The sequence below is a fragment of the Caretta caretta genome, chromosome 1 (genome assembly GCF_965140235.1).
Source record: "Caretta caretta isolate rCarCar2 chromosome 1, rCarCar1.hap1, whole genome shotgun sequence".
In the NCBI taxonomy this organism is placed as follows: Eukaryota; Metazoa; Chordata; order Testudines; family Cheloniidae; genus Caretta; species Caretta caretta.
Genome location: NC_134206.1, coordinates 115,736,493 through 115,758,056, shown reverse-complemented (window position 1 = coordinate 115,758,056; position 21,564 = coordinate 115,736,493). Strand labels below are relative to the sequence as shown.

General features: G+C 43.0%; 1 long non-coding RNA gene across 5 annotated transcripts in view; it reads right to left on the bottom strand.

Moving 5' to 3' along the window:
* Window positions 1-4,371: 4,371 nt before the first annotated feature.
* Window positions 4,372-21,564, bottom strand: part of LOC142072677 (uncharacterized) — a 31,877-nt gene continuing 14,684 nt past the window's right edge. For 2 of the 5 annotated variants that reach the window (XR_012669185.1, XR_012669189.1), the window contains 2 exons: window positions 13,230-13,469; window positions 10,874-12,242 (listed from right to left, as the gene is read on the bottom strand). This is a non-coding gene — a long non-coding RNA (uncharacterized LOC142072677). Of the gene's footprint in view, window positions 4,435-7,314; window positions 8,269-10,873; window positions 12,243-13,229; window positions 13,470-21,564 lie in introns of those variants that run through there. The other 3 variants (XR_012669188.1, XR_012669186.1, XR_012669190.1) reach the window with 3 other exon arrangements.

Here is a 21,564-nt window from a genome sequence, read left to right as displayed (position 1 = left end):
GCTCAAATGCTAGGTGCAGTTACAGCACCTCTGTACGTCATTCTCAGGGCCGGATAATGACATTCTGAGGCCCTAAGTTATGTCAAGTGTAAGAGGCCCCATACCATTAAAAAAAATGAATTTATTATTTTCACAGAAAGGACATTGACTATATAAACATGAGAGCTTTATGTTCTCACAGGAAAACGAGAGGATATAACCATGAATAAGGAAAATTATCCTTCTTTTTATATGAATAAATGAAAAAACATTTGATTAATTTTGTTAGGGAAATACAAAGTTTATCCATAAAATATGTTTATTCCAATTTAACTTTCACTATGAAACAATGAATTGTTGGGATTTTTTTTTTGCATCGTATAAAAATACAGTGAAGATTCCCAAAACTGACGGTGGGAAGCCAACACAAATTTATCTTCCTGAAGATCCACTTGACCCAAGTCCATAAAACGATCACCTGCAAACTCAGTCATGTGATGCATGGATAGTGCATGAAGCAGAAAGCAACGTGCACACTAAAACACACAATTGTACGTATGTACAGATCAAAAGAAGAAAACACACGACCACTTAAGAAAAACAGGATTGAAAGCAATATACGACTGAGCGTGCTGGACCGTAAACGAAAGATGGTGGCCTTCCGGCTATTACCAGCCCAGGGGGATGCTATACATGATGTCACTCCTAGGACGAGACCCGTATGAACATGAACTTGACAGGGTGGCTTCATGACACTGCCGTCTCCGACCTCACATTTTTCCCAATTTTTATCAGCAAGGAGATTGATTGTTTATTTATTTAAATGAGTTATGAAGGCATGGTTGTCACAATTTTACCAGTAGCAGCTGGCCAAGAAAACGCTGCCTTAGGAGACTGATAGCAGACTTATTTTCAGAAATACTAATTTTACAAGTGTAATTCTTTTTTTTTTTTTTCCCTTCACCCCTGGCCTCCCACCTATCAATAATGAACAATTAGTGACAGGTAAGGGTAGGGTATGAGTATTTGTGTAGCCAGATGTGTGTATTTTTTGTCATATTTGAATGAAAATGTCTATATTTGGAGACAATCTTCTTTTTCCCATATCTCCTTTATTTATCAACTGATTTTGATAACATTTGAAATGGAGTCAGTTTTTTCTTTTTTAAAGGCCTTATGTTGCGAGGTCCTAAACTGCAGCTTAGTTGACCGGTGCTGGATTAAGTCATAAAATACTCTCTTAACAAGGAGCTGGGTTAGTTTTAGGAAGATGGAATCTTCTCATGTATTTACCCAGCATGTGGTGCATGAAACACCCTGTCTGCACCAAGCCGACCTCAGTTTCAGGTGAGAACGTGCCCCGTGGTATCATGGGGAAAGGTCAAGTCAAACTTCTGAGCTAAATTGAGCCTCATAGCTGCATGCCTTTGGTGAGGAAAATTCTTAGCCGCACTGTTTCAGGAGCACAGGAGGGTCGTGCTGGTTGCAGGGCCCTTAGGGGAATGAATGCTGCCTCCGAAGTATCCAGTCATACACCATGATGGCTTGGGGGTTAGCGGCGGTGACTTGTACTCTCCTATGACTCTTTTGCCCATCAGTGAAGTAGATGAAAGTAGTCCTTGCCTTTACGGAGCAGGTACTTCAGTAGGAAGCAGCCCAGGGGAATTTGATAGGGGCCCGGTTAGTGAACTGGAATTTTGATTCAGTGTGTTTTGATCTGAACCTCTCTCCCCATCTGCTGACTCAGTGGCACGCGCCCCTGCCACCACCAGGACCCTGGGCTAGGGTCTGGTGGGGAGAGAGGGCCCAGACCTCCCTACCCAGGCTGTCACCCCCATTCCTTGTGCGTGGTGGCCCCCATCCTGATTGACTCTGGCCGGTAGGCCTTACTGCCCCATCTCACTGGGGTGAATTTACTGATTGTGGCCACTAAGCCTTACTGCCCCTCTAAGAGGGATGAATCTAGTGACTCTGGCCATTGGACTACATTGCCCTGTCTCATCAGTGCAAATTTACTGACTGTAGCTGCTGGGCTTTACTGCCCTGCCGACTGGGGCAAACCTATTGACTCTAGCCATTGGACTGCACTGCCCAGCTATTAGGGGCAAGTACAGTGGTGAGTTTGGCCATTAGGCCTTATTACCTTGCTAAGAAGGATGAGTATATTAACTCAGGCTTAGGAGGCATAGATGTAGGTTACATACGCCCCAACCCCTATACCCTAAGAGAAATGGGGCTCACTTGCCCCGCACTGGACGGGATTCTCCACAACCTTGTGTCACGCCCGCAATAGCATAAGATTTAAAAAAAAAAAAAATGTAGGTTTTTTTGGTCTGTCTTTTGATTGTTGAGCTCCCCCTGCCCATCTCCTATGGATTAGTGTTGCTGACTCTTCCAAATGTATACAGTCAGGTGACTGTGGCCCCTGCTGCAGGAGCTCTGGCTGGCTGCTCACCATCTTCTCCCCATACTCCAAAATTCAAAGTAATTCTGTGTCCCCCACTCCACATCAGCCCACCCCTTGCCCAGCAATTAATTCTGCACCTCCCCAATCCCACGTCAGCCTACCCCTGTCACACAGATTCTAGCGAGCATCCCCTCCTGAGCCCCCGCTAGGACTTCTGGGAGGGGAATGCAAGCCTCTGTGTTCTGGGTGTGTTTCAAGCTCCTGAAGTCTGAATGGAGTCCAGCGACTGCCCCAAGTTGGGGTCCCTAGATCTGTATGCTGAGAGTCTGCCTATCTGGCACCTTCTCCGAGTGTTGGAACCCGCAGTCCAGCTACCCTTCTGGGTGCTGTACTTATCCTCCAGTGGTACGTCCCTCCAGGGCTTTCTTTGGGCTGGGGTCCAAGTCCCTTGCATTGTCTGGAGTCCTTGGGAGCATCTGGGCTCAGGAAAGAGGGCAGGAGGTACTTGCCCTATCAGGCTGCTATGTTCCGGGTATCCTTTCCCTTCTGTAGCCCACTGACCCAGCTCTCTCTTGCTCAACACACTTCCTCTTCCTATCTGGTTCCTGTGTGTTTCTTTATTTAACCCTCACCCCACAGCTACCTGATCTCTTTTGTTCTCCTTCTGATAAGTGTCCATTGCTCCTACCTTCTCCCAGTCCTCCAGAAGAATCCACTAATCTGGTTTTTCGAAGAATGCAGCCTATCCCTTGTCCCAGATGTTTGCACCTGAACAGGGTCATTAAGTTCCAGGCACCTCCTGCTGTATCTGTCTGGTGCATACCTGTTTATAGGGCTTGTCAGTAATGGTGGATCCACATACACACAGGCTTTCATGACAGCAAATTTTCATAGTACAGGAGGTGGAGAAGGCAACCAGTGAGAAGGGGTTTACCCCAGACATGGCTGAAATTCGTGAGAGGACTGGAGTGTCTGTGCTGGTCTGGCAAGGAAATCTCGAGTGTGTTGACAACACTGATATTGCGCACCCCAGACGTTCAAACATGAGGCAGGCCACAAAAAAACATAAGTTTTTTTTTAAGTGTTTTTTTGTAGTATTCTTTATTTGCCTTTTGATGTTTGAGCCAATAGGGCACACTTAGGTCACATTTTCAAGCTCTTCTCAATCACGAGAACTAGAAATTTATGGTCTGTTTTTGGGGGCAGGGGACAATGAAAGTGGAGATTCTCAAGTAACCGCTTGTTTCCAGGAGCTGGGGCTTAAGTAAATGATCAAATATTGTGAGACCTGCAATAAAATCATATATAGGCAACATTGTGTAAGAGCCAGGCACTGTCTGGCTTTTTTTTTTCTTTTAACTATCTGAAAAGACAGCAGTGTTTCTAAAGAATGGCATTTTAACAGGCTGATGAGTTTAAAAAGCTGAGGGAAGCATAGATTCCTTAAAGGATCAGTTTCCCCCCTTTATAACTGAGCAGTCTCCTCTTTGACTTTACCAGATGCTGAAAGCTAACAGCTGTCTCTACACTATGTTGAGTAAACAGAGGTAGCCCTACTTAGGGCTTCTCAAAAAAATTCCATCCAAACTTTCTTTGATGAAGAATTGGGTTTTTGAGTAAATATTTTTTTTGTGTGAGAAGTGTCAGCTTCCTGTGCACAATTCTGACTTTTTATTTAAAAAAACGGACAGTCTAAAATTGATTTGGAAATGCCATCCTCTTGGGAGTAGAAGGATGGGTACATTGCACCCCCACATAGGCTGGGTTCCATGATCAGTTACTCCTGTGGTGCCCCACAGCTGCTCAGCAAGAGGACAGGCATCAAGGGAGATGTGCTCTGGCTCGGGCATGGATTCTTACAGGAAATTTTCTAGTGGTCTTATAGTGCGGGTGGCCGCTCTGGCAATTTTTTCTCAAATACTTATTTGTTTTTCCTAAAATTAATTATGCACATATACATGGTCCAAATCATTGTAATTTATTTATGCAGGGTTTTTGCAGACTCCATAATAAAAATAATGCACAGTGGTCTCTCTTCTTTACTGGACCTAAATAGAATAGAAACAAAATAAGAATGTGCTTGTCTTTTTTTCTTTTGGTTGTTTTTTTTTAAGATTTCCTAGCTAGTAAGGCTGCTGCTGTGAAAACTGATATGTATATTTGTATGTATCACTTTTCATAGCAGACTTACTAGCTAGCTGGAAGGCAGTGAAAAGTGATATTAATAAACATACAAATACTGCTTTTCACAGCAGATTTACGCAGCCCTGGAAAGCTGTGGATGGAGAGGTGGATAGGAAGCTGGTGGCGGGGCAGGGCAATGGGGGGGGGGTGAGCCTGGGGCTGGAGCTCGAAGCCCCGTAGGTGGGAGATGGAGCCTGAAGCCCTCTGGCCAGAGCCTGGTGCCTGCCACCCCAGGGCTGAAGCTGGAAGCCCGAGCCCCACCACCCCTGGGAAGGTGGGGAACTCATACCAGCTGTGGGCTCTTCTGGCATTCGTGGCTGTAAAGACGGGCAGGGCCCAACCCCTGCAGGCAGCCCCGGGGGAGGGCCACTGCTTTCCCCCTCCCCCATCACTGTCCAGGAGGCTGTGGCCAAAAAAAAAAGCTTCTGGTGGCCACATTTGAAAAACAGTGGGCTAGAGAGCCTAGGTCATAGAGGAGAATGGAGAAATGAGGCACTATAGTGGCATTTCCAAATTGAAATTTGTATTTTTAGTTGAAAGTTTTCAGTTATTTGCCAAAATTTTGCACAGTAGAAAAAATCGTTTCCTGGTCAGATCTAGTTCTAATACATAACAGACTGCTCATCTTTAGATAAAACTATTATTTACTTGTTTTACTGTAGCACCCTAGGCATGGACCAGCAACCCATTCAAAGCAGGGGAAAAATGCTTGTGAATTCAAAGCAATGGATTTTTTTCTAACAAGTGTGATACAGCAAGGTCAGGGAATAGTGGGAGAGTGCTCAAGGGGAGATATATAAGCCCTAGGCTAATTAAGGTGTGGTTCCCTGCAGACTAGGAAGGGTGGCTACAGGTTAATTGGAGCACCTGTAGTCAATTAAGGCCGTGTCAGGAACCTAATAAACCCCCCTGCTTCAGGTAGTCAGTGTGTGTGAGGAGAGAGAGGGAGGACTAGAGTTTAAAGGTATGTTGCTGAGACTTGAGACACCGGAGAAAGGGAGATACCTCTTCCCTTATGGGTAGGATTATCCTCGGTCCTTGATGCTGGGGGAGGGAAAGACACCTGCAGAGGTTCAGAGGGGCTGGGGCTCAGAGTGAGGGGAAAACCTCAGACTCCTCCCCTGCTTCCCTTCTCTATCACCTTCCTGGGCAATTAGTGGGGCCCTCGGTGCCCCAAGAGCAGGGGCAAGGTGTGGTGTCTTAGCCCCCCAACCAAGAAAACCATGGGACCTACCATACCAACATCGGCCATTTTGTAACACAAGATAGAAATAAAATCAGTCTTTTTGTTTCACAAAGCCTTCAATCCCTTAAAGATGTTTAAGCAGGGATGTAGCTACAACACAGATTTACTAATTTGTTGAGCTGTCTTATTCAAGAAACATAGCTATACAATATAATCACTAGTAAACTGGATGCAATTAAAATCTGAGAGAGACCTAATATGTGGTATTAATAGACCAAGGGGAAAAACTAAAAAAAACTACTGTTATCACCAGAAGAATTGTTGCCACAGGAAATTAAAAACTGTATGCATTGATGCAGCTGGCAAATGCCTGAAAATATACATGGTTGAAAGGTATGCTCTGTTTTTTAATATATCCTCAGAATTTCATTGACATCCCTAAATAAGTCTTTCACCCTTTGCACATCCCAGCAGCCTAAAGCTCACCTCTGTTGGAGACCTCTGTTATCTTGAACAAACTATGAACATTATTTGAAAAATAAGTTTTTGTTTTTTAAAATGATGATTGGCATTTCTAAGGCCCCCACCACCAGTCTTAGCGCTAAAACAGCAATATGTGGGAGGAGAAGAAGAAGAATGGGCTAGCAGAGGAGGAGAAACAATGACAGAATATCTTAAAGGTATCCCCTGGTCATCTCAAGAGTCAGTTCTGAGCCTCTTCCAGGTATACAATAGGCAGATCTAAATTTATGAAACTCAGAGATGTGTTGCTTGTTCTTTTCAATTCCCTATAGATCGGGCCCTACCAAATTCACAGTCCATTCTGGTTAATTTCATGGCCAAAGGGTTTTAAAATTGGTCAATTTCACGATTTAAGATGTTTATAACTGAAATTTCAAGGTGTTGTAACCTTGAGGGTCCTGACCCAAAATGGGATTGGGGGGGTTGCAAAGTTGTTGTAGGGAGGTCCCAAGATTCCCACCCTCACTTCTGCACCCTCCCAGCTTCCTGCAGTTAGAGGAGGTGGGTAGCACTCCAGCCAGGAGCTACTAGTCCATGCCAGATTAAGGCAGGGGCCCACAGCAAAAATGGGTGCCCTAGCCCCGGAAGAAGTCCCAGGGCAGAAGCCCTTACTGGGTCACCCTGAGCCCTGGCAGGACTACAGGGGAAGGAGCCCCAGCTGGAGCGGCTCGGAGTGGGGAGAGAGAGAGGAGCCCTGAACCTAGGCTACCCCCAGCTCTGGCTGAAGCAGCAGAGGAAGCCCTTGGCCCAGGCTGCCTCGAGCCCTAGCTGCAGCCACGGAGCAGAAGCCTGCAGGGGAGAAAGCCTTGGGCTTGGCAGCAGGAGCCGTGGGGGGCTGAAGGCAGGAGCTCCAGGCTGCCCCAGCTGCAGCTGCCGGCCCCCAGTCAAACAGGAGCCACTGCAGGAGGAAGCCCCAAGCTCAGCACCTGGTGCTGTGGCAGGAGCCATTAGGGGACAGGGGCTCAGCTCCTGGGCTGCTGCAGTACAGAAGTGAAGGTGTACCACATTCATTTCTGCACTGCCTCTGTAGGTGGGCCTGATCTCCCCATGAAAAGAGGCCATGCAGTGGAAGGATTACTTCTGTCCCTCTCCAGCACGGCCGGAATAGTAGCTCGGAGCCCCGGCCTCCCAGCAGCAGCGGAGAGCAGATTTCACGGGGGAGGGCTGATTTCACAGTCTGTGACACGTTTTTCATGGCCATGAAATTGGTCATGCCTACCTATAGACTAGTATCAGAGGGGTAGCCATGTTAGTCTGGATCTGTGAGAGCAGCAAAGAGTCCTGTGGCACCTTATAGACTAACAGACATATTGGAGCATAAGCTTTTGTGGGTGAATACCCACTTTGTCAGATGCATGTAGTGGAAATTCCCAGAGGCAGGTATAAATATGCAAGCAAGAATCAGGCTAGGGATAATGAGGTTAGTTCAATCAGGGAGGATGAGGCCCTTTTCTTGCAGCTGAGGTGTGAACACCAAGGGAGGAGAAACTGCTTTTGTAGCTGGCTAGCCATTCACAGTCTTTGTTTAATCCTGAGCTGATGCTGTCAAATTTGCAAATGAACTGAAGCTCAGCAGTTTCTCTTTGAAGTCTGGTCCTGAAGATTTTTTGCTGCAGGATGGCTACCTTTAAATCTGCTATTGTGTGTCCAGGGAGATTGAAGTGTTTTCCTACAGGTTTTTGTATATTGCCATTCCTAATATCTGATTTGTGTCCATTTATCCTTTTACGTAGGGACTGTCCAGTTTGGCCGATGTACATAGCAGAGGGGCACTGCTGGCACATGATAGCCTATATTACATTGGTGGACGTGAAGGTGAATGAACCGGTGATGGTGTGGCTGATCTGGTTAGGTCCTGTGATGGTGTCGCTGGTGTAGATATGAGCTCTATAGCTCCTCCTGACTAATTCTTGGTCTTCTGCTTGGATGACTGCAGCCTTCTGATCTGCTGCTTTCTTTCCAGAGCCCAGATTGTTCACTGACCCAATTACTATAAGCGCAAAAAACAAAACATCAAGCTGAGCAGATGGACATCAGGCAGATCATACCATACCGCTGCCAAGGCCTTAAAGGTACAGTAATCTGATACGGACCTACTAAACAGTGTCTTCTCTTTAAATGGGTTAGCCATCTCTCACCGTATTTAAAGAGAGGCTGATACTTCATGGAAAATATATAGAGGGACAGACAGACAAAAGCAGTGTTCAGATTGATGGGAAATAAGATGGGTAGAGAAAGGGATTTCTTTCTCTGCAGCTAATCTTTCTCTTGCTAGTGTTAAATCATACCTTCCAGAGAGGACTTTTATCCCTGACCCTAACTGTCTCTTAAATTTAATGTCTTCACCAAAACAGCCAAGAGATCACTGAAACAAATTCCAGGCTGGTTCTGGTTGTTCACAGCCGCACAACTTTCAGTAAGAATTGGCATGACTTGATTCAGTTGCCAGCATATCAGGAGGCAGTATGACTAGTCCTTGTCAGTCAGTCATCACTGGCCATTGCCAAATCCAATCCTCTTACACTGATCAGAATTAAATACCCACTTAATCTCTCAGGTTAAGATCTTTCTCGAATTTGCACTCCACAGTGCAACTGTTGTTCCTAGTGTGACTGGCTTTGGTGAGAGATGAGTTCAAGCCTGGGTCATCGCCCTTTCCTCTTTGGATAATTCACTAAAGCCTTTCTCTGGTTTGGGGATCTATTTGATTAAATATTTAGTAAACTAGGCCCTAGAGAAACTACCACCATTCAGATGTAATGAAGATAATTCTGAAGAACATTTTTATTCCATTGAAGTACACCAGAATACCCCAATTGGGTTCACTGCTAGAACTTCCCATCCCCTGCTAATTACTGAATTGGGATACTGAAAAAAACATTCTATTTAGAGACTTGATCTACTGGATCATAAGATTTTTCTTCTTTCCTAGTTGCTATTCTTACTTAAGGATACTTGGATTACCATCAAAATCTTTGTTGCTTTTACAGCCCCAGTAATTTTTTTGTTCCTGCTACCTGTTCCTTCCTTCAAGTCATAATAATCAGTTTATAGCAGCGTAATCATCTGCACCACCTCAGCTAATTATGATATCACAAAGTCTTATGACTTCAGGTGAGGAATAAACAGCATGAGCAGATAAACTCCTAAGCTGCATTCATACATGCTGAGTAACAAAAATAGAGAAGATACATACACAAATAATCTAGAATCATAGTAATCTGTGAACACATTTTTCAAAGTTTTTCCATGACACATCAAATGATGGTTGAAACTGATCTTGAGTGGGGAAATTCATTAATTCAGGTAGAGGAGTGGTAATGGATTAATAGAATTCTTCCTTAGGTCAAAAAGAAAAGGAATACTTGTGGCACCTTAGAGACTAAAACAAATTTATTTGAGCATAAGCTTTCGTGAGCTACAGCTCACTTCATCGGATGCATTCCTTACGTCACTGGTTCAAACCCAATGCTGGTCAGTATTAGCTGAAAATTATTGCCAACTCCTGGGGTCCTGGTTCCTCAGTAGCCATTGTGAAATGTGTTCAGGGTCGAAGTCTGCTTCCTAAAGGAAAAGTGTCCACACCATCAGTACCACAACTCTGCTATGGCATCCTTGTTACCGTTCTTAGAAGAGAGTACAAGGAGTGAGAGGATGGCTGGCTTCTCTGCTGAAACTGCCAATAAGGCTAAAGTTAGCGTGGTTATAACAGTATTCTCTAATATTTATGGTCCATCTATGTTTGCAGTCAACTGTCATTTAGGAAGCACTTATTTGGGGGGGAAACCAGTTATTGTTTGCCACAACAGCCTTGAGAAAGAAAAGTACAATAGGACTGGACCAAAAAATTGAGATTCATATGGAGTGAACTGTCTTAGAGGGACACCTGGTACTAAAGGAGCTGTACAAAGAATGATAAGTCTCTGAGCTGAAAACATTGCCATGGTCTGTGGCTTCATATGTTGCTCATTTATAAAGCAAAATATTTCAGTATCCAGTAGATAGTGCCCAGTTGTGGTAGAGGTTTTATGATGTGCCGGTAGGCACTTGTCCACCAGGACTGGACTGAGACCACTAACTCAAGAACCAAATGCCATCACCTTCTAACAGCTCTTGTTAACTATCAACCAGAGCGGAACCAGTGAACTACAGGTAAAAGGTTCCACATCTCCTGTGCCATCCAGTCTTTCATTAAATAAAAAATAAAATAAAAAAAAAAAGTTGTTTAGAATCAGAGTGCCTTACATAACTGTTTTCCCCTCCTCCCCCCCACCTCGGCAACAATTAAATCAGCAGCCAAAATGTTTATTTTTCAGTGCTGCTTCTCTTTTTTTTTTTTTTAAGCTTGTTTCTGGTTCTTTCAACAGCTGACAACATCTGCACAGCTAATCTAATACAAATGAGCTCTTTGAACAGTTTCCCTAACTCATTCCTAAACTACTCTTTTTGAACAAAAAGAAAAGGAGTACTTGTGGCACCTTAGAGACTAACCAATTTATTTGAGCATAAGCTTTCGTGAGCTACAGCTCACTTCATCGTGAGCTGTAGCTCACGAAAGCTTATGCTCAAATAAATTGGTTAGTCTCTAAGGTGCTACAAGTACTCCTTTTCTTTTTGCAAATACAGACTAACACGGCTGCTACTCTGAAACCTGTTTTTGAACACTTTCCCTGATTCCCTAAACTCTGACATGAACCGGCTTTGGGCAGAACAGAATGCCATTTCATGTAGCCAACATTACTCTTGGATACTTAGACAACTCATGAGATGAAGGATATTTTTGAGAACTGGAGGGTAGAAGCAGGCATCTTGGTGGGCATTTCTGCTTTGGCACATCTCTAAATGTGGATGCTTTAATATGTGCTTGTAAAAAGATTCCTTGATAAGAGGAAAAGTAAGTCTCAGTGGGGTGCATAGCAGGGTTTATGGACAGTATTATCTGACATGATTGGGGACTGGACTTGATGACCCAGAAAGTCTCTTCCAGTCCTATATGCCCATGTGTTTCCTCTGGGTTTCTCAGAAATATGGTAGAAATACAGTTTCCCTGAAGCAAGTTTAAAAAAAAAAAAAAAGGACTAATGTCGTCTTGCCAAAAAATCAGGGCTGCTTTTGTTTTGGGTCTTTTTATGAATTTTTGTGCTTATGTGAATTAGTGCCTTGGGGAAGCTGACTGTAATTTGAATGACTGAACAAACTAATGCCTTTGTTTTGACTTTGAACAGGATTTGTTTTAACTAAATTATGAACAACAAGAGAAAATGTCGCAAACAAACATAGAAAAAGACATCTCTGTGTGATCAGTCCAAACAAACAGAATTAGCTTTTTGTAACTAAGGGATGGCTGTTCAGTGGAAGACAGACTCGCTTGCATAGCAAATGATCAGCTATAAGATAGTTTGTAGTTTCAGGCTTATCTACTTATTATACAGATGGCTTCATGCATTTTTGAGTTTTGATTTAATAAAGGGACATTTAGGTCATTTACACCTCAAATCCTGACCCCAGTATGGTGGACACTTGAGCCCCAGCCAGCCTTGTACACTGATTATTCACTGGGCTGTACTATTCTGAAGAACATGGAGCAAGTTGGGGGAGAGGAGACCTATACCAACTCTCTGCAGACACAAGATGTGGCATAGCTCCAGAGTTGGGGAGCTCGGGCAAATGAGATGCTTATGTTGACAAGCTGTCCTACTTGTATTCCTATCTATTCAGGCCCAGTAGGGTAAGGAGTTATTCAAGCCCTATGGTTAGCGACAAAGCCTTCTAATTATAGAGGATCAGAATTGGGTTCCTTGGGATGTTCGAGAGGGACCCATGGTTGCTGTGAGACTGACTCTTCTTCACCTTCCCCCTAGTTGCCATATCCAGATGGTTCTTGGTTGAGCTCCATTTCAAAGCTGTCAGCCAGAGCTCTGTGGTCTTATTCACTCTGTCTCTTTCCAGTGGACAGTCAGGCCCCTAAAGAAAAAAGACATGCCCCTCTGGGTCACTAGGCAAACATTTCTCCTGACACTACTCTACAGCCCCTATATTTATCATATATGGCACCTAGGCTAGGCAATATCTTCAGAGAGGAACTGGATGGTTGCACACACATTGTGGCTACCTCATGGGAAAGTTTTGAAGCTTTTCTCCTCAGGTTTGGCATTAAACTTGGCAGCTGCAAAGTCCAGACAGGTCATGCAACTCCTGCCGGCTTCACACCACAAACACCACTGGCTCAAGCATTTTATAAAAACAAAGACTGAGAGAACATTTAAATCACTAATATGAAAAGAAATGTGAGTTTGTTAATGTTGGGACCAGTCCTACAGGCTTCAAGCCAATGGGAGTTTTGAGCAATTCAACCAGGATTGGAGCAATTAAAATTCAATACAAACATTTTTTTACTTAAGCATTCCCCTCCTGTGCTGCAAACCCTAACACACAAGTATGGTGCTGGTACATAAGAACTAGGAAGTGAATCTGGCTAGAAACTGAAATAAAACTACAGTGTAATTCCAGCACCCAAGTTGAAAGAAATGCAAGATTAAGTAAACAACATCAAGGATGGATAGTAAGTGAGATTTTAAACATTCTTTCAGTTCAAATAACACAGGTGAGGAATATTATTTTTATCTTGACATGTCCCTTTGAAATCTGTGGATTTATTTATGATCTGCAGAAGACATTTTGAGAACACAGTTTTAACAATACTTTAGCAAGTTCAGGCTCTGTTATACCTTGTTCATCTGTTCCTATTACTTCTATATATTGTGGCTGTGACAAAACATCCAATTGGAGCTACTCCAGTTTCCAAATTAATTTAGCAGCTCAATTTAATACCTCTTCTTTATTCACCATCTGCACCACACTAATTATACTTGATGTTTTGTTTGAGGTATTTTATATGGAAAGAAAAAGTTGAATTACCGAAAAGTAATACATTCCAACAGACATTTCTACCTTATTTGTCCCTGTGACGGGGTTGGGACTCACCACCGCAGCACCTCCTGCTGTTCAGTCCAGAAATTAGCTCAGTTCATGCTGAGCGCCCTCTGCCGGTGGTGTCCCATCCGTCTCTCACCCTCTATTGGCATCTTGACCCGCGTTCCTCCCAGCTCACGGCATCCTCTTCAGGACACTGCGCTCCAGTGTGGTATGTCACAACCATACAGCTAAGGATAGCCTAGAATTCCTCCTTACCTGTAAGGGGTTAAGAAGCTCAAATAACCTGGTTGGCTCAAAAGGACCAATGGGGAAAGAAGATACTTTCATATCTTGGGAGGGAAGGCTTTGTTTTGTGTGTTCTCCTGGGAAGCAGGGAAGAATCAGGTCAGAAAACTCCTTCTCCTATAAAGCATCCTAAAAGTCTCCCATATTACAAAAATGGTAAGTAAAAGCCAGGCAAGGCATGTTAGATTATCTTTTGTTCTGCTTATGAATTTTTCCTTTGCTGGAGGGAGGTTTATTCTTGTTTTTTGTAACTTTGAAACTAAGCCTAGAGGAAGTTCTGCTGTGGTTTTGAATCTTTTGTTACCCTGTAAAGTTATTTTCCATCCTGATTTTACAGAGGTAATTTTTACCTTTTTTTTTTTTAAATAAAATCCTTCTTTTAAGAACCTGACTGATTTCTCTATTGTCCTAAGACCCAGGGGTTTGGGTCTGTGATCACTTTGTAACCAATTGGTTAGAATATTATTCTCAAGCCTCCCCAGGAAAAGGGGTGTAAGGGCTTGGGGGGGATATTTTTGGGGAATAGGAACTCCAAGTGGTCCTTTCCCTGATTCTTTGTTAAATCACTTGGTGGTGGCAGCGTACCCTCCAAAGAATTTGTGCCTTGGGGAAGTTTTAACCTAAGCTGGTAGAAATAAGCTTAGGGGGGTCTTTCATGTGGGTCCCCACCCTAGAGTTCAGAGTGACATGGTATTACACTACTGTGGGTTCATCTCTGGTGCCTTCAGTTTCAAGCTAAACAGAATGAAAGTCACCTTTGTTGCTTGCTTCAGATTTAGGGTCTCTAGAGACACAAAGACCAAGGGTAGTGACCACACACTCATTTACAAGTTCTAGTCTGTTTTGCAAGTTTTATTAAAGTTATGATTACCCAAGCGTATAGAAATTCTATACAGATCTATGCACAAGTTACAAATATGGTTATACTCACATCCTCCTAGATAGTGTTAGGGTCTGATGGATTTCTCATGTATTGATCATCAGTAGAGGGATGGCTCCTACTGAAGTTTCCCACAGGGAGCTCAATTTTCCTAATCTGAATACCGACTTTTTATAATGTGATTCTACACTTCATTAGCACTTACGCACATAGTGCACCCTAAAGTTAGGGCATGTGTTAGAAAAATGTGACTACTGGGTATATTGTAAGCAAAAATTTACTCAATTAACTTTTTACAATATCACCCATTGGTACATCTTTTCCCATAATTTTTTAGCCTGTGGTCATTCTTTGGTCACTCACTTATGTCAAGCATTTCTTAACTGTATGGCTAAGCTAAAATCTTACAGGCCTCAGCCTGTAGGCCTTGCATTTCAACCCTACTTACTTAGATACCTAATACAACCCTTCTAACTACTAATCAGTCTTATACTTCTATAATCCTACGATTTAACCCTATTTAGCATACAAAGATTATATGACATAACATGCTAGTTAATTATAGTATCACCCAATAAATGAACAATAAACTAAAATCATTGGCTACACGGCTCATCCAGAACATGTCATCCAGTTCTGAGAGAACACTTCATCCAGTACTCTGGGATCCAAAAAACTCAGTTTGACTCCAGCTCGCCTCTCAGTTTACTTTATTAGGCATGTCACAGCTCTCTGCCTGTGCTGGCCAGGCCCAAATGCAGGCAGTTTATGGACAGGGTGATACCAGAATTTTCTCCCAATGAAAGTACTTATACACCTTAATCAACTCACCCCTGGATCTACTTTTTGATAAACTAAGCAGATTGAACTCCTGAAGTCTCATCGCAGGACATCTTGTCCAGACTTTGAATCATTTTTGTGGCTCTTCTCTGCATCCTCCGCAGTTTAGAATCATAGAATATCAGGGTTGGAAGGGACCTCAGGAGGTCATCTAGTCCAACCCCCTGCTCAAAGCAGGACCAATCCCCAGTTAAATCATCCCAGCCAGGGCTTTGTCAAGCCTGACCTTAAAAACTTCTAAGGAAGGAGATTCTACCACCTCCCTAGGTAACGCATTCCAGTGTTTCACCACCCTCCTAGTGAAAAATTTTTCCTAATATCCAACCTAAACCTCCCCCACTGCAACTTGAGACCATTACTCCTTGTCCTGTCCTCTTCTACCACTGAGAATAGTCTAGAACCATCCTCTCTGGAACCACCTCTCAGGTAGTTGAAAGCAGCTATCAAATCCTCCCTCATTCTTCTTTTCCTCAGACTAAACAATCCCAGTTCCCTCAGCCTTTCCTCATAAGTCATGTGTTCCAGACCCCTAATCATTTTTGTTGCCCTTCGCTGGACTCTCTCCAATTTATCCACATCCTTCTTGTAGTGTGGGGCCCAAAACTGGACACGGTACTCCAGATGAGGCCTCACCAATGTCGAATAGAGGGGAACGATCACGTCCCTCGATCTGCTCGCTATGCCCCTACTTATACATCCCAAAATGCCATTGGCCTTCTTGGCAACAACGGCACACTGTTGACTCATATCCAGCTGCTCGTCCACTGTCACCCCTAGGTCCTTTTCCGCAGAACTGCTGCCTAGCCATTCAGTCCCTAGTCTGTAGCTGTGCATTGGGTTCTTCTGTGCTAAGTGCAGGACCCTGCACTTATCCTTATTGAACCTCATCAGATTTCTTTTGGCCCAATCCTCCAATTTGTCTAGGTCCCTCTGTATCCTATCCCTGCCCTCCAGCGTATCTACCACTCCTCCCAGTTTAGTATCATCTGCAAATTTGCTGAGAGTGCAATCCACACCATCCTCTAGATCATTTATGAAGATATTGAACAAAACCGGCCCCAGGACCGACCCTTGGGGCACTCCACTTGACACCGGCTGCCAACTAGACACGGAGCCATTGATCACTACCCGTTGAGCCCGACAATCTAGCCAACTTTCTACCCACCTTATAGTGCATTCATCCAGCCCATACTTCTTTAACTTGCTGACAAGAATACTGTGGGAGACCGTGTCCAAAGCTTTGCTAAAGTCAAGAAACAATACATCCACTGCTTTCCTTCATCCACAGAACCAGTAATCTCATCATAGAAGGCAATTAGATTAGTCAGGCATGACCTTCCCTTGGTGAATCCATGCTGACTGTTCCTGATCACTTTCCTCTCATGTAAGTGCTTCAGGATTGATTCTTTGAGGACCTGCTCCATGATTTTTCCGGGGACTGAGGTGAGGCTGACTGGCCTGTAGTTCCCAGGATCATCCTCCTTCCCTTTTTTAAAGATTGGCACTACATTAGCCTTTTTCCAGTCATCTGGGACTTCCCCCATTCGCCACGAGTTTTCAAAGATAATGGCCGATGGCTCTGCAATCACAGCCGCCAATTCCTTTAGCACTCTCGGATGCAACTCGTCCAGCCCCATGGACTTGTGCACGTCCAGCTTTTCTAAATAGTCCCTAACCACCTCTTTCTCCACAGAGGGCTGGCCATCTACTCCCCATGTTGTGATGCCCAGCGCAGCAGTCTGGGAGCTGACCTTGTTAGTGAAGACAGAGGCAAAAAAAGCATTGAGCACATTAGCTTTTTCCACATCCTCTGTCACTAGGTTGCCTCCCTCATTCAGTAAGGGGCCCACACTTTCCTTGGCTTTCTTCTTGTTGCCAACATACCTGAAGAAACCCTTCTTGTTACTCTTGACATCTCTTGCTAGCTGCAGCTCCAGGTGCGATTTGGCCCTCCTGATTTCATTCCTACATGCCCGAGCAATATTTTTATACTCTTCCCTGGTCATACGTCCAACCTTCCACTTCTTGTGAGCTTCTTTTTTATGTTTAAGATCCACTAGGATTTCACCTTTAAGCCAAGCTGGTCGCCTGCCATATTTACTATTCTTTCGACTCATCGGGATGGTTTGTCCCTGTAACCTCAACAGGGATTTCTTGAAATACAGCCAGCTCTCCTGGACTCCTTTCCCCTTCATGTTAGTCCCCCAGGGGATCCTACCCATCCGTTCCCTGAGGGAGTCGAAGTCTGCTTTCCTGAAGTCCAGGGTCCGTATCCTGCTGCTTACCTTTCTTCCCTGTGTTTCTAAATATCCTTTTAAAAATGTGGACATCAGAACTGATACCAGAAGACTGAATCCAGTGTTTCATATAGAGATAAAATCCTCTTCCTCTCCTACTCACTACTCCCCCATTTAGACATCCAAGGATCACGATAGCCCTCGGAGTCCATGTTCAGTTGCTTGTCCACTAGGATCTCTAAATTGTTTTCCGAGTTCTGCTTTCCAGCATAGTCCCCCATTCTGTAGTTATGGCCTGCATTTCTTGTTCCTAGGTGTATAATTTTGCATTTGGCTGTATTGAAACTTTTGTTTGAATGGTCGCAGCTTATGAACTCTGTAGGACTTCCCTGTCCCATTCCTTACTTACCATTTGTGTAATCTGTAAATTTTATCAGCAGTGATTTTATATTTCCAGATCATGATACAAATGTTGAATAGCTGATCCCTTGAATAGAAATTATCTGCCTAGAACCCCCATGGAATCCCCCCATGATTAATCCCCATTGATGACTATTATCTGAAATCTGTCAATTAATCAGTTCTTAATCCATTGTACGTGTGCTTTGCTATTGTAAAATGCTAATTTTTAATCAGATTGCCATGCAGGACTACCTCAAACACAATACAAAAATCAAAGTACATTACATGTATGCAGTTAACACTTTTAGCACCCCAACATATTATCTCATCAAAAAATGAAATCTGGCTTGTTTGACAAGACTTATTTTCCATTAAACCATGTGGATCAGCATTAAATATATTCCTATCATTTAATTCTTTATTGATTGAATCCAATGTGTGCTTTGTCATTTATTTGCCCAGGATTGATGTCAGGCTAAACAGCGTGAGTTACCCAACTTGCGATTTTGGAATAATAGCACTCTCTCCCTGGAATTTTCCCAATATTTCAGGATGTATTGAAAAATAACATCATCAGGCCAGAGATCTCCTCAGCCAATTCTTTTAAGACACTGAAATTCCCTTATTAAGTAGATTTGGTTAAGCAAGTGTCTTTGGAGAACAAAGTGACTCAAAAAAGTGACTTGTATGGGAAAGAAATTCAACTTATTCTGTGTAATAATCAAACCCATAAACATCAGTGTATTCAAATGCCAAACAGGTATGTAATAGATAGCAAGAGAAAGCTTCTTTGATGTGCTTGCCATTTTGTGAATACCCCATGTAACAACATGCACCACTTGTTGAGTGTATAATTAGCAAGTTCTTAGCATTATTATCACCTTGGTAATTGTGATTGACATGAGAAAATAGATAACCAATCTGCCCACAGAAGCAGCTTCATTGATAATTAGCATCCCATTACACTAGAAAAGTAAAAATACAGGTAATAGTCAGAAATGCAGCATTTTGGACATTTCCAGAAATTCTTCTAGCATTGTCCCATTAAAAACACTAACTACATCCCACATAAGAGGCTTTAAAAATAGCTCAGATTTCTTTGTAAGCCTGGCTTTCACCACTGATGCCATGATGTTCTCCAGCAGGTGCTCTTCTGATGGACAGTTCTCCTTATTACTGGGCCAACAGCAATACTGCACCCATCTAAATCAGGTATATGTGATGTGACGGAACCTGCAGAGAGTATAGGGCAAAAGAGAACAACATCCCTAATGACTGTAGCTAGTTTTCTCTTTCATGAATTTCCCTTTTTAAAAATAGGAGTCACAGCGCATCACTGAGCTTCAGTCTTCTCTCAAAATCAAGTTTCTCTCTGAGTAGCCTGGGTCAGATCCTACTGAGAACTGAAAGTGCCATTTTCATTTTTTAATTTCTTAGGATGTTGATGCTGTGATGCTGGCATACAAGGAGCCAGCTTTTGCCAAGGATTTAGGCTTCAGTTGAGCACTGACAAATTCATTGCTGGAAACCAGTCTGTTTCATCTGTGTGTTAGTCTAGTTAAGATGGGCATTGAACATATAACTGTGTTTACTGTTGACTGAGGAGATATCTGAGCTATTAGCAATTATCTTTGAAAAGTAATGGAAGACAGGAGAGATTCCGGAAGACTGGAAAAGGGCAAATAGAGTGCCAATCTATAAAAAGGGAAATAAGGACAACCCAGGTAATTACAGACCAGTCAGCTTAACTTCTGTACCTGGAAAGATAACGGAGCAAATAATTAAGTAATCAATTTGCAAACATCTAGAAGATAATAAGGTGTTAAGTAACCGTCAGCATGGATTTGTCAAGAACAAATCATGTCAAACCAACCTGATAGCTTTCTCTGACAGGGTAACAAGCCTTGTGGATAGGGGGAAAGCGGTAGATGTGGTATATCTTGACTTTAGTAAAGCTTTTGATACTGTCTCACAAGACCTTCTCATAAACAAACTAGGGAAAGGCAGCCTAGATGGAGCTACTATAGGGTGGATGCAAAACTGGTTGGAAAACCATTCCCAGTGAGTAAAGTTATCCTTCTTGGATGTATTAGCAGGAGTGTTGTAAGCAAGACACACAAAGTAATTCTTCCGCTCTACTCCACGCTGATTAGGCCTCAACTGGAATATTGTGTCCAGTTCTGGGTGCCACATTTCAGGAAGGGTGTGGACAAATTGGAGAAAGTCCAGAGAAGAGCATCAAAAATTATTAAAGGCCTAGAAAACATGACCTCTGAGGGAAGATTGAAAAAATTGGGTTTGTTTAATCTGGAAAAGAGAAGACTGAGGGGGGACATAACAGTTTTCAAGTACGTAAAAGGTTGTTACAAGGAGGAGGAAGAAGAAGAATTGTTTTTCTTAACCTCTGAGGATAGGACAAGAAGCAATGGGCTTAAATTGCAGCAAGGGCGGTTTAGGTTGAACATTAGGAAAAACTTCCTAACTGTCAGAGTGGTTAAGCACTAGAATAAATTGCCTAGGGAGGTTGTGGAATCTCCATCATTGGAGATTTTTAAGAGCAGGTTGGACAAACATCTGTCAAGGATGGTCTGGGTAATACCTAGTCCTTCCATGAGTGCAGGGGTCTAGACTAGATGACTTCTCGAGGTCCCTTCCAGTCCTATGATTCTATGAGTGATCAGATGTCTCAAAATTCTGTAATAAAACCAACTGAAAGTACAAAATTGTCTCAAATCTGTGCCTGGCCAGAAGCAGCAAAATCTTTCTTGAGAGATGAGCTTGAATCAGAACCATGGAGTTGAATCCTTCCCCAGAATTCTGGGTGTATTTGGTTCCAGAGATAAACGTTGTGGCTTAAGCCTACTTTTGTATGGCATCTAAACAGCCTAGCATTGTGGGAAAAGCTTGGATCAGGTTCTGGTCTCAGATCTGAGATTCATGGGTTGACCCACCTCTGTTTCTGAGTGTCTAAGTAGGCTTTGGGAGTGGTGACCAAAACCAAGATAAAACTTGGCTTCTTGTTGTATCTATTAGTAGAGATGGGCTAAATCTGGTACCCATTATCTTAGCTCCCTGTACTGCATTGGGGTGGAGGTCAAGTTTGTGTAAGGGAGGCTGGATAAACAGGACATAGGTCTGAACCACCTCTGACCTTTAGATTTGCAAGACAAAACTCTGTGGATGCAGATATATCAATAAAGGTGCCTTATATTTGTATATTTATTCCTTCCCATACAGGAATAGCTATATCAGTATAAGACACATTTATTCTACACTGCTGGGGTTGAATTGCTTTAACTATTCTAGTATAGATAAGGCAGTACAATTTTCTAGTGTAGATAAGGCCTTAAAAACAGAAAACTTTTTAAAGAGTAGGATTTAAATGACCTGTAGTCCTTCTCCCTCCAGTTACTAATCCATTCTTCCATTGCCCTGCTCCCCTTCCCTGCAACTCTTGAAAACCACATTCAGATCGAAAGATCACCAAAGCTTAATTATTCCTGAACACAATAACAGTAAAGAAGCCTTGCAGAAGATAGCATTGTCTCTAAATTTTTTAAACAAACATCTACAAAATTAAGACTCAGTGACTACAACCCCAGTAGCAATAGATATTTGCAAACAAACTAACTAACTCTTGGCATACTACTAGGAAGATGAAGGGTGTTATGTACATAGGCAGAAAATAATTTACATAAACTCAACA